This window comes from Triticum dicoccoides, chromosome 3A (genome assembly GCF_002162155.2).
Source record: "Triticum dicoccoides isolate Atlit2015 ecotype Zavitan chromosome 3A, WEW_v2.0, whole genome shotgun sequence".
NCBI classification, from domain to species: Eukaryota; Viridiplantae; Streptophyta; class Magnoliopsida; order Poales; family Poaceae; genus Triticum; species Triticum dicoccoides.
This window is the reverse complement of record NC_041384.1, coordinates 583718542-583728018: the sequence shown is the minus strand read 5'-3', so window position 1 is coordinate 583728018 and position 9477 is coordinate 583718542. Positions and strand designations below refer to the sequence as shown.

General features: G+C 42.8%; 1 pseudogene; it reads left to right on the top strand.

Moving 5' to 3' along the window:
• Positions 1-9477, top strand: part of LOC119272611 — a 74652-nt pseudogene that overhangs the window by 27275 nt on the left and 37900 nt on the right.

Genomic DNA, 9477 nt, shown 5'->3' with positions numbered 1-9477 from the left:
TTTTCTACACCAATGTAACAGAGAAGAGTTGAACGTACTGTTCTAACTAGTGGTCCCTTTGTATGATGCAGGTTCTAGGATAGACCCACCATCTAGTCAGGTAAAAAAACGTCGTCAATGTGTTTTACAAAGAAGTCGCCAGGTTTTAGCTAAAAATGCAGTTTCAAGTGACTAGAAAAGAAATACCCACTTAAAAACTGATGTCAAAAGCTTGACGGTAACTGTCAAAGATGATCTTGATTGGTGTGCAGGGCTTCCCAGTAAATATTCCAAGTGATCCCAAAGGATTGCAACTTCAACTGGAGTACCTGAAAGAAACCTACGGGAACCTTCCAGTCTATGTCCAAGAGAATGGCAAGCAGAATTTCCCAGCCAGAAGCAAGCCTCTGTTGATGAACAATGGTGTATCGTTACTCATGTAGTTACATGATTTGTTTCAGGTATGGGGTCTGCCGATGATAGCCTAGATGACACGGACAGGGTCGGTTTCCTGAACAGCTACATGGAAAGCACACTAAACGCGATGAGGTGAGTCGAAACAGCAGGGCAGCAGTCTGCCTGTTCGTTCATTCATGTCAACGACAACGAAATTCGGAAGTTAAAATTTCCAGCTTACGGTTCCCATGGACAAAAGGAAAGCATTCCACCATGCATTTGTGTGATGCTCTATTTGTTGTGCAGGAACGGGGCCGACGTGAGAGGCTATTTTTCCTGGGCATTCATGGATTTGTTTGAGCTCCTGTCCGGGTACCAGTTGAGGTACGGGTTGTACCGGGTCGACTTTGCTGACCAGAGGTTGCCGCGGCAAGCTAGGCTCTCCGCTCACTGGTACTCCGGCTTGCTCAAGCACAATGGATCTGCCCTGGTGTCGAGAACACCGGTGAACCAGGCGCTGAGCTCAGTGTCTTGACTCCCGTCTCTGAGTCCAGTGCAATCGTGCATGCGTGCACGAGATGTTTTGATAAGAAAGCGTGATTCTTGGATTACATTAGTACTATTAGAAACCAATACTCCTGTGACCACTATTTTCTTAAGTATTTTCTTTAGGACATCAGTGATATGAGAGCATGATATGGCCCTGAGAAATGTCACATTTGGTAAAATATGAGAAGCTTATGGTAAGCTTGGTCTCGGTGACCATGAGAGCTTGTTTATCATCTCGAGATGATCATGACAACCACTTGAAACATTGAAATTATATGTGTATGCTTTACTGTGTTCTACTCCCTCCGTTCCAAATTACTCGTCGCAGAAATGGATGTATCTAGAACTAAAATACATCTAGATACATTAATACCCACGACAAGTAATTCAGAACGGAGGGATTACTTTCTTAGAAGTGTTGCCATGAAATCAGAGATGTTCGTCTGATGCTATTCCAGTCAGTTACCTGTGGATTTGGCCTGAACATAAGTTCAGCGGTTTTTTCTCCTCCAGCGGGGTCATCGACTCATTGTCTCTCCTCCGGCGGCAATACCCGGTCGCCTTTGTTTTCTGCTCCGCATGAGTTAAGGATTTTTTCTCGGCTCGACGGCGCCGCCAAGCTCCCCGTTTCCCAGCCGGTTGCGTTGCCACTGTCGATGTTGCTCATCGGTCACTGATTGTTTTCCCGATTCCGTCGAAATGCATTTAACCTGGAGAAGAGAAGCAGATGCTGATGCTCACCATCCCTCCTCATCGTTGTTTCTGTAACAGTGCCGCCTCGTCCTTTTTCCTGCCATTCTCGTGATTCACATGGCATTAATTTTCCAAGTGATCATGTCTTTTCTTTCTTAATGGGATGATGTCGCTGGTCTATGGCGTATTTGACCAAATTGGTGATGGGGCTCGTGAGATGCTGAAGGGGCAGTTGAACACATCCATCTCAAGAGGACAAAAAAATGTACTATGAAAACAAAGACCTCGGGTATATTTATTGGAAAAGGAAAGGCGCGTGCATTCAGATAAAATGTTTCCATGACCATGAAGGTGGTTGAGGTTGCTGTTGATATCAACAACTCTGATATAAATCTCCAGAAAGGCACAAACATAGATGGGTACCACAAATACATGGTAGGTAATATAAATCTTGACCATTTCTCTGCTTTAGCAGTTCTTAAACTAATTAGGCTTATCTGATTTTGCAGGAGGATGTGAAGCTCATGTCAGACAGGCCTAGAGGCCTATAGGTTCTCCATCTCCTGGTCAAGGCTCATTCCAAGTACAAAAATCCTCATAACCTTCATCAGAACAAACCGGTTTTGTTTTCTAATTTATTTCATTTTTTCGGGAAATTTTGGGTTTGCAGATGGACGCGGAGCTGTCAATCCCAAAGGGCTAGAGTATTACAACAGCCTCATTGATGAGCTAGTGAATCATGGTAATTACTCCCTCCGTCCCATAATATAAGAGCGTTTTTGACACTATGGAGGGAGTATACCTTTAACATATTTAAGTGCAGTCAATTGTTAGGTTCATACTTCATATAATGAAAATCAATGTAAATGTCAGTTCCTTTCAAGAATCAAGAAACATACCAAATAAAAGCCAAACGCATTGATCATTTCAACTCACCGGTGTATGTGATATTTAAGTACACATCACACTTCACCATGTAGATCTCCCTCAAGTTCTCGAAGACGAGTATGGTGGATGGTTAAGCCCCAAAATTGTGTAAGTTCATGTCTCAATACCAAATAAACAACTATACATTGCAGCGGCGATTGTATTTTGGGGAATCAAGTGGCACATTTTATATTATCATTGAATTACTTCTGACATAATATTTTTGTAATATTCATATTTCCGTATCTACAAAATGCAGTGAAGATTTCACAACGTATGCAGATGTTGGCTTCAGGGAGTTTGGAAATAGGGTTACATCCTGGATGACTATCAATGAGATAAACATCGGTGTAGTTGGCTCTTATGATAGTGCTCTATTCCTTGTGGCCGTTGCTCAGATCCATTTGGAGTAACAAAGTGCACCACTGGGGACTCTAGCATCGAACCATACATAGCCGCTAAGAATGCCCTTATGGCGCATGCATCAGTTTTCAGTCTGTACAGAGAAAAGTATCAAGTGAGTGAATGACCTTTTTACTCAAAAATGTTTTTGGTGCTACTTAGTTTCTTCAAAAAGTGCGACACTAAGAAATCTTAGCTTTGCTCAAGAGTGGAGGCACTATTTCAGTCATATACACATTAACCATATCTCAATTCCTCTTTGATAACAATATATCATGGAAGAACTGTTGGGGAACGTAGCAATAATTCAAAAAAATTCCTACCTATCACCAAGATCAATCTAGGAGATACTAGCAACGAGAGAGAGGGAGTGCATCTTCATACCCTTGAAGATTGCTAAGCGGAAGCGTTACAAGAACGCGGTTGGTGGAGTCATACACGCAGCGATTCAGATCGCGGTCGATTCCGATCTAAGCGCCGAACAACGGCGCCTCCGCGTTCAACACACGTATAGCCCGGGGACGTCTCCTCCTTCTTGATCTAGCAAGGGGAGAGGAGAAGTTGAGGGAGAACTCCGACAGCACGACGACATGGTGGTGATGGAGCTCGTGGTTCTCCGGCAGGGCTTCGCCAAGCGCTACGGGGGAGGAGGAGGTGTAGGAGAGGGGAAGGGGCTGCGCCAGGGGATGTGTCTAGGTCTTCTGGCAGCCCTCCCACCCCCACTATTTATAGGAGAAGGGGAGAGGGGGCCGGCCTCTTCAGATCCCATCTAGGGGAGGGGCGGCGGCCAGGGAGGGAACCCTAGATGGGTTTTGGGCGCCCCCACCCCTAGGAGACTTGCCCCCCAAGCCAGGAGGGGAGGCGCCCCCACCTCTCCTGGTTACGTGAGATGGGGTGGGAGGGGCGCACAACCCCTTAGTGGGCTGGTGTGCCCCTTCCCCTTGGCCCATAAGGCCCCCCAACACTTGCTGGGGCCTCCGAAACCACTTTCGGACATGCTGGTCGTCACCCGGTACCCCCGGAACAATTCCGGACTCCAATACCCTTGGTCCAATATATCAATCTTCACCTCCGGACCATTCTGGAACTCCTCGTCACGTCCGAGATCTCATCCGGGACTCCGAACAACCTTCGGTAACCACATACTATTTCCCATAACAACTCTAGCGTCACCGAACCTTAAGTGTGTAGACCCTACGGGTTCGGGAACCATGCAGACATGACCGAGACATCTCTCCGGCCAATAACCAATATCGGGATCTGGATACCCATATTGGCTCCCACATATTCCACGATGATCTCATCGGATGAACCACGATGTCGGGGATTCAATCAATCCCGTATACAATTCCCTTTGTCTATCGGTATGTTACTTGTCCGAGATTCGATCGTCGGTATCCCCATACCTCGTCCAATCTCGTTACCAACAAGTCTCTTTACTCGTACCGTAACGCATGATCCCGTGGATAACTTCTTAGTCACATTGAGCTCATTATGATGATGCATTACCGAGTGGGCCCAGAGATACCTCTCCGTCATATGGAGTGAAAAATCCCAGTCTTGATTCGTGCCAACCCAACAGACACTTTCGGAGATACCTGTAGTGCACCTTTATAGCCACCTAGTTACGTTGTGACGTTTGGTACACCCAAATCATTCCTATGGTATCCGGGGTTTACACAATCTCATGGTCTAAGGAAATGATACTTGACATTAGAAAAGCTTTAGCAAACGAACTACACGATCTTGTGATACGCTTAAGATTGGGTCTTGTCCATCACATCATTCTCTTAATGATGTGATCCCGTTATCAATGACATCCAATGTCCATGGTCAGGAAACCATGACCATCTATTGATCAATGAGCTAGTCAACTAGAGGCTTACTAGGGACATGTTGTGGTCTATGTATTCACACATGTATTGCGGTTTCCGGTTAATACAATTATAGCATGAACAATAGACAATTATTATGAACAAGGAAATACAATAATAACCATTTTATTATTGCCTCTAGGGTATATTTCCAACAGTCTCCCACTTGCACTAGAGTCAATAATCTAGTTCACATCACTATGTGATTGTAATGAATCCAACACCCATGGGGTTTGTTCATATCTCGCTTGTGAGAGAGGTTTATTAGTCAATGGGTCTGAACCTTTCAGATCCATGTGTGCTTTACAAATCTCTATGTCATCTTGTAGATGCATCTACCACTCACTACTTGGAGCTATTCCAAATAACTGCTCTACTATACGAATCCGGTTTACTACTCAGAGTCATCCGGATTAGTGTCAAAGTTTGCATCGATGTAACCCTTTACGGCGAACTCTTTTACCACCTCCATAATCGAGAAAATTCCTAGTCCACTAGTTACTAAGGATAAGTTCGACCGCTGTCATGTGATCCATTCCTGGATCACTCTTGTATCCCTTGACTGACTCATGGCAAGGCACACTTCAGGTGCAGTACACAACATAGCATACTGTAGAGCCTACGTCTAAAGCATAGGGGACGACCTTCATCCTTTCTCTCTCTTCTGCCGTGGTCAGGTCTTGAGTCTTACTCAATACTCACACCTTGTAACACAGCCAAGAACTCCTTCTTTGCCGATCTATTTTGAACTCCTTCAAAATCTTGTCACGGTATGTATTCATTTGAAAGTACTATTAAGCGTTTTTGATATATCCTTATAGATCTTGATGCTCAATGTTCAAGTAGCTTAATCCAGGTTTTCCATTGAAAAACACTTTTCAAATAACCCTGTATGCTTTCCAGAAATTCTACATCATTTCTGATCAACAATATGTTAACAACATATACTCATCAAAAATTCTATAGTGCTCCCACTCACTTCTTTGGAAATACAAGTTTCTCATAAACTTTGTATAAACCCAAAATCTTTGATCGTCTCATCAAAGCGTACATTCCAACTCCGAGATGCTTACTCCAGTCCTTAGAAGGATTGCTGGAGCTTTGCATACTTGTTAGCAACTTTTAGGATTGACAAAACCTTCTGGTTGTATCACATACAACCTTTCCTCAAGAAAATCATCAAGGAAACAATGTTTTGACATCCTATCTGCAAGATTTCATAAATAATGCAGTAACTGCTAACATAATTCCAACAGACTCTTAGCATCGCTACGAGTGAGAAAGTCTTATCGTAGTCAACTCCTTGAACTTGTCGGAAAACATCTTAACGACAAGTCGAGCTTTCTTAATGCTGACACTTACCATCATTTTTTGTCTTCCTTTTAAAATCCATTTGCACCCAACAGCCTTACGACCATCAAGTAGTTCTTCCAAAGTCTATACTTTGTTTTTATACATGGATCCTCTCTCGGATTTTATTGCCTCGAGCCATTCGTCGGAATCCGGGCCCACCATCGCTTCTCCATAGCTCGTAGGTTCATTGTTGTCTAGTAACATGACTTCCAAGATAGGATTACGTACCACTCTGAAGTAGTACGCATCCTTGTCGACCTATGAGGTTTGGTAGTGACTTGATCTGAAGTTTCATGATCACTATCATAAGCTTCCACTTCAATTGGTGTAGGTGTCACATGAACAACTTCATGTGCCCTGCTACACACTAGTTGAAGTGACGGTTCAATAACCTATCAAGTCTCCATCATCCTCCCACTCAATTCTTTCGAGAGAAACTTTTCCTTGAGAAAGGACCCGTTTCTAGAAACAATCACTTTTGCTTCCGGATCTGAAATAGGAGGTATACCCAACTGTTTTGGGTACTCTATGAAGATGCATTTATCCGCTTTGGGTTCGAGCTTATCAGCCTGAAAGTTTTTCACACAAGCGTCGCAGCCCCAAACTTTTAAGAAACGGCAGCTTAGGTTTTTCTAAACCATAGTTCAGACGGTGTCATCTCAACGGAATTGCGTGGTGCCCTATTTAAAGTGAATGCGGTTGTCTCTAATGCCTAACCCACAAATGATAGTGGTAATTCGATAAGAGACATCATGGTATGCACCATATCCAATAGGGTGCAGTTATGATGTTCGGACACACCATCACACTATGGTGTTCCAGGCGGTATAGTTGTGAAACAATTTCCACAATGTCTTAATTGTGTGCCAAACTCGTAACTTAGATATTCATCTCTATGATCATACCATAGACATTTTATCCTCTTGTCACGACCATCTTCAACTTCACTCTGAAATTACTTAAACCTTTCAATAATTCAGACTTGTGTTTCATCAAGTAAATATACTCAGCATCTACTCAAATCATCTGTGAAGTAAGAACATAACGATATCCACTGCGTGCCTCAGCACTCATTGGACTGCACACATCAAAATGTATTACTTCCAACAAGTTGCTTTCTTGTTCCATCTTACAGAAAACGAGGCCTTTCAGTCATCTTGCCCATGTGGTATGATTTGCATGTCTCAGGTGATTCAAAATCAAGTGAGTCCAAATGATCCATCTGTATGGAGTTTCTTCATGCATATCTACCAATAGACATGGTTCGCATGTCTCAATCTTTTCAAAAATGAGTGAGTCCAAAGATCCATCAACATGGAGCTTCTTCATGCGTTTTATACCAACATGACTCAAATGGCAGTGCCACAAGAATGTGGTACTATCATTACTATCTTATATCTTTTGGCATGAACATGTGTATCACTACGATCGAGATTCAATAAACCATTCATTTTAGGTGCAAGACCATTGAAGGTATTATTGAAATAAACAGAGTAACCATTATTCTCCTCAAATGAATAACTGTATTGCGATAAACATAATCCAATCATGTCTATGCTCAACGCAAACACCAAATAACAATTATTTAGGTTTAACACCAATCCCGATGGTAGAGGGAGCGTGCGATGTTTGATCACATCAACCTTGGAAACACTTCCAACACATATCGTCATCTCACATTTAGCTAGTCTCTGCAGCCTTTTATTTCGAGTTACTAACACTTAGCAACCGAACCGGTATTTATTACCCTGGTGCTACTAGGAGTACTAGTAAAGTACACAATAATATAACATATATTCAAAATACTTCTGTCGACCTTGCCAGCCTTCTCATCTACCAAGTATCTAGGGTAGTTCTGCTTCAGTGACCGTTCCCCTCATTACAGAAGCACTTAGTCTCGGGTTTGGGTTCAACCTTGGGTTTCTTCACTAGGGAAGCAACTGATTTGTCGTTTCATGAAGTATCCCTTCTTTCCCTTGCCCTTCTTGAAACTAGTGGTTTAACCATCAACAATTGATGCTCCTACTTGATGTCTACTTTCGCGGTGTCAAACATCGCGAGTTGCTCAAGGATCATCATGTCTATCCCTGATATGTTATAGTTCATCACGAAGCTCTAATAGCTTGGTGGCAATAACTGTGGAGAACCATCACTATCTCATCTGGAAGATTAACTCCCACTCGATTCAAGCGATTGTAGTACTCAGACAATCTGAGCACATGCTCAACGATTGAGCTTTTCTCCCTTAGTTTGCAGGCTTAAGAAACTTGTCAGAGGTCTCATACCTCTTGACATAGGCACTAGTCTGAAATCCCAATTTCAGTCTTTGGAACATCTCATATGTTCTGTGACATTTCAAAAAAGTCTTTGGTGACACAATTCTAAACCATTAGCATTACGCACTGAACTATCACGTAGTCATCAAAACGTGTATGTCAGATGTTTCCCAACATCTACAGGCGACGTTCGAGGTTCAGCACACCGAGCGGTGCATTAAGGACATAAGCCTTCTGCGCAGCAATGAGGATAATCCTCAGTTCACGGACCCAGTCCGCATAATTTCTACTATCAACTTTCAACAAAATTTTCTCTACGAACATATCTTAAACATTAGAACTAAAGTGTAAGCTATGACATAATTTGCAAAGACCTTTTGACTATGTTCATGATAATTAAGTTCATCTGATTATTTAATGAACTCCCACTTAGATAGACATCCCTCTAGTCATCTAACTGATACATGATCCGAGTCAACTAGGCCATGTCCGATCATCACGTGAGACGGACTAGTCATCATCGGTGAACATCTTCATGTTGATCGTATCTACTATACGACTCATGTTCGACCTTTAGGTCTCTTGTGTTCTGAGGCCATGTATGTACATGCTAGGCTCGTCAAGTCAACCTAAGTGTATCGCGTGTGTAAATCTGGCTTACACCTGTTGTATGAGAACGTTAGAACCTATCACACCCGACCATCACGTGGTGCTTCAGAACAATGGACCTTAGCAACGGTGCACAGTTAGGGGGAACACTTTCTTCAAATTATTGCGAGGGATCATCTTATTTATGCTACCGTTGTTCTAAGAAAATAAGATGTAAACATGACAAACATCACATGCAAATCATAAAGTGACATGATATGGTCAATATCATCTTGCGCCTTTGATCTCCATCTTCGAGGCGTGGCATGAACACCATCGTCACCAGCATTACACCATGATCTCCATCATCGTGTCTTCATGAAGTTGCCTCGCCAACTATTACTTCTACTACTATGGCTAACAGTTGGCAATAAAGTAAA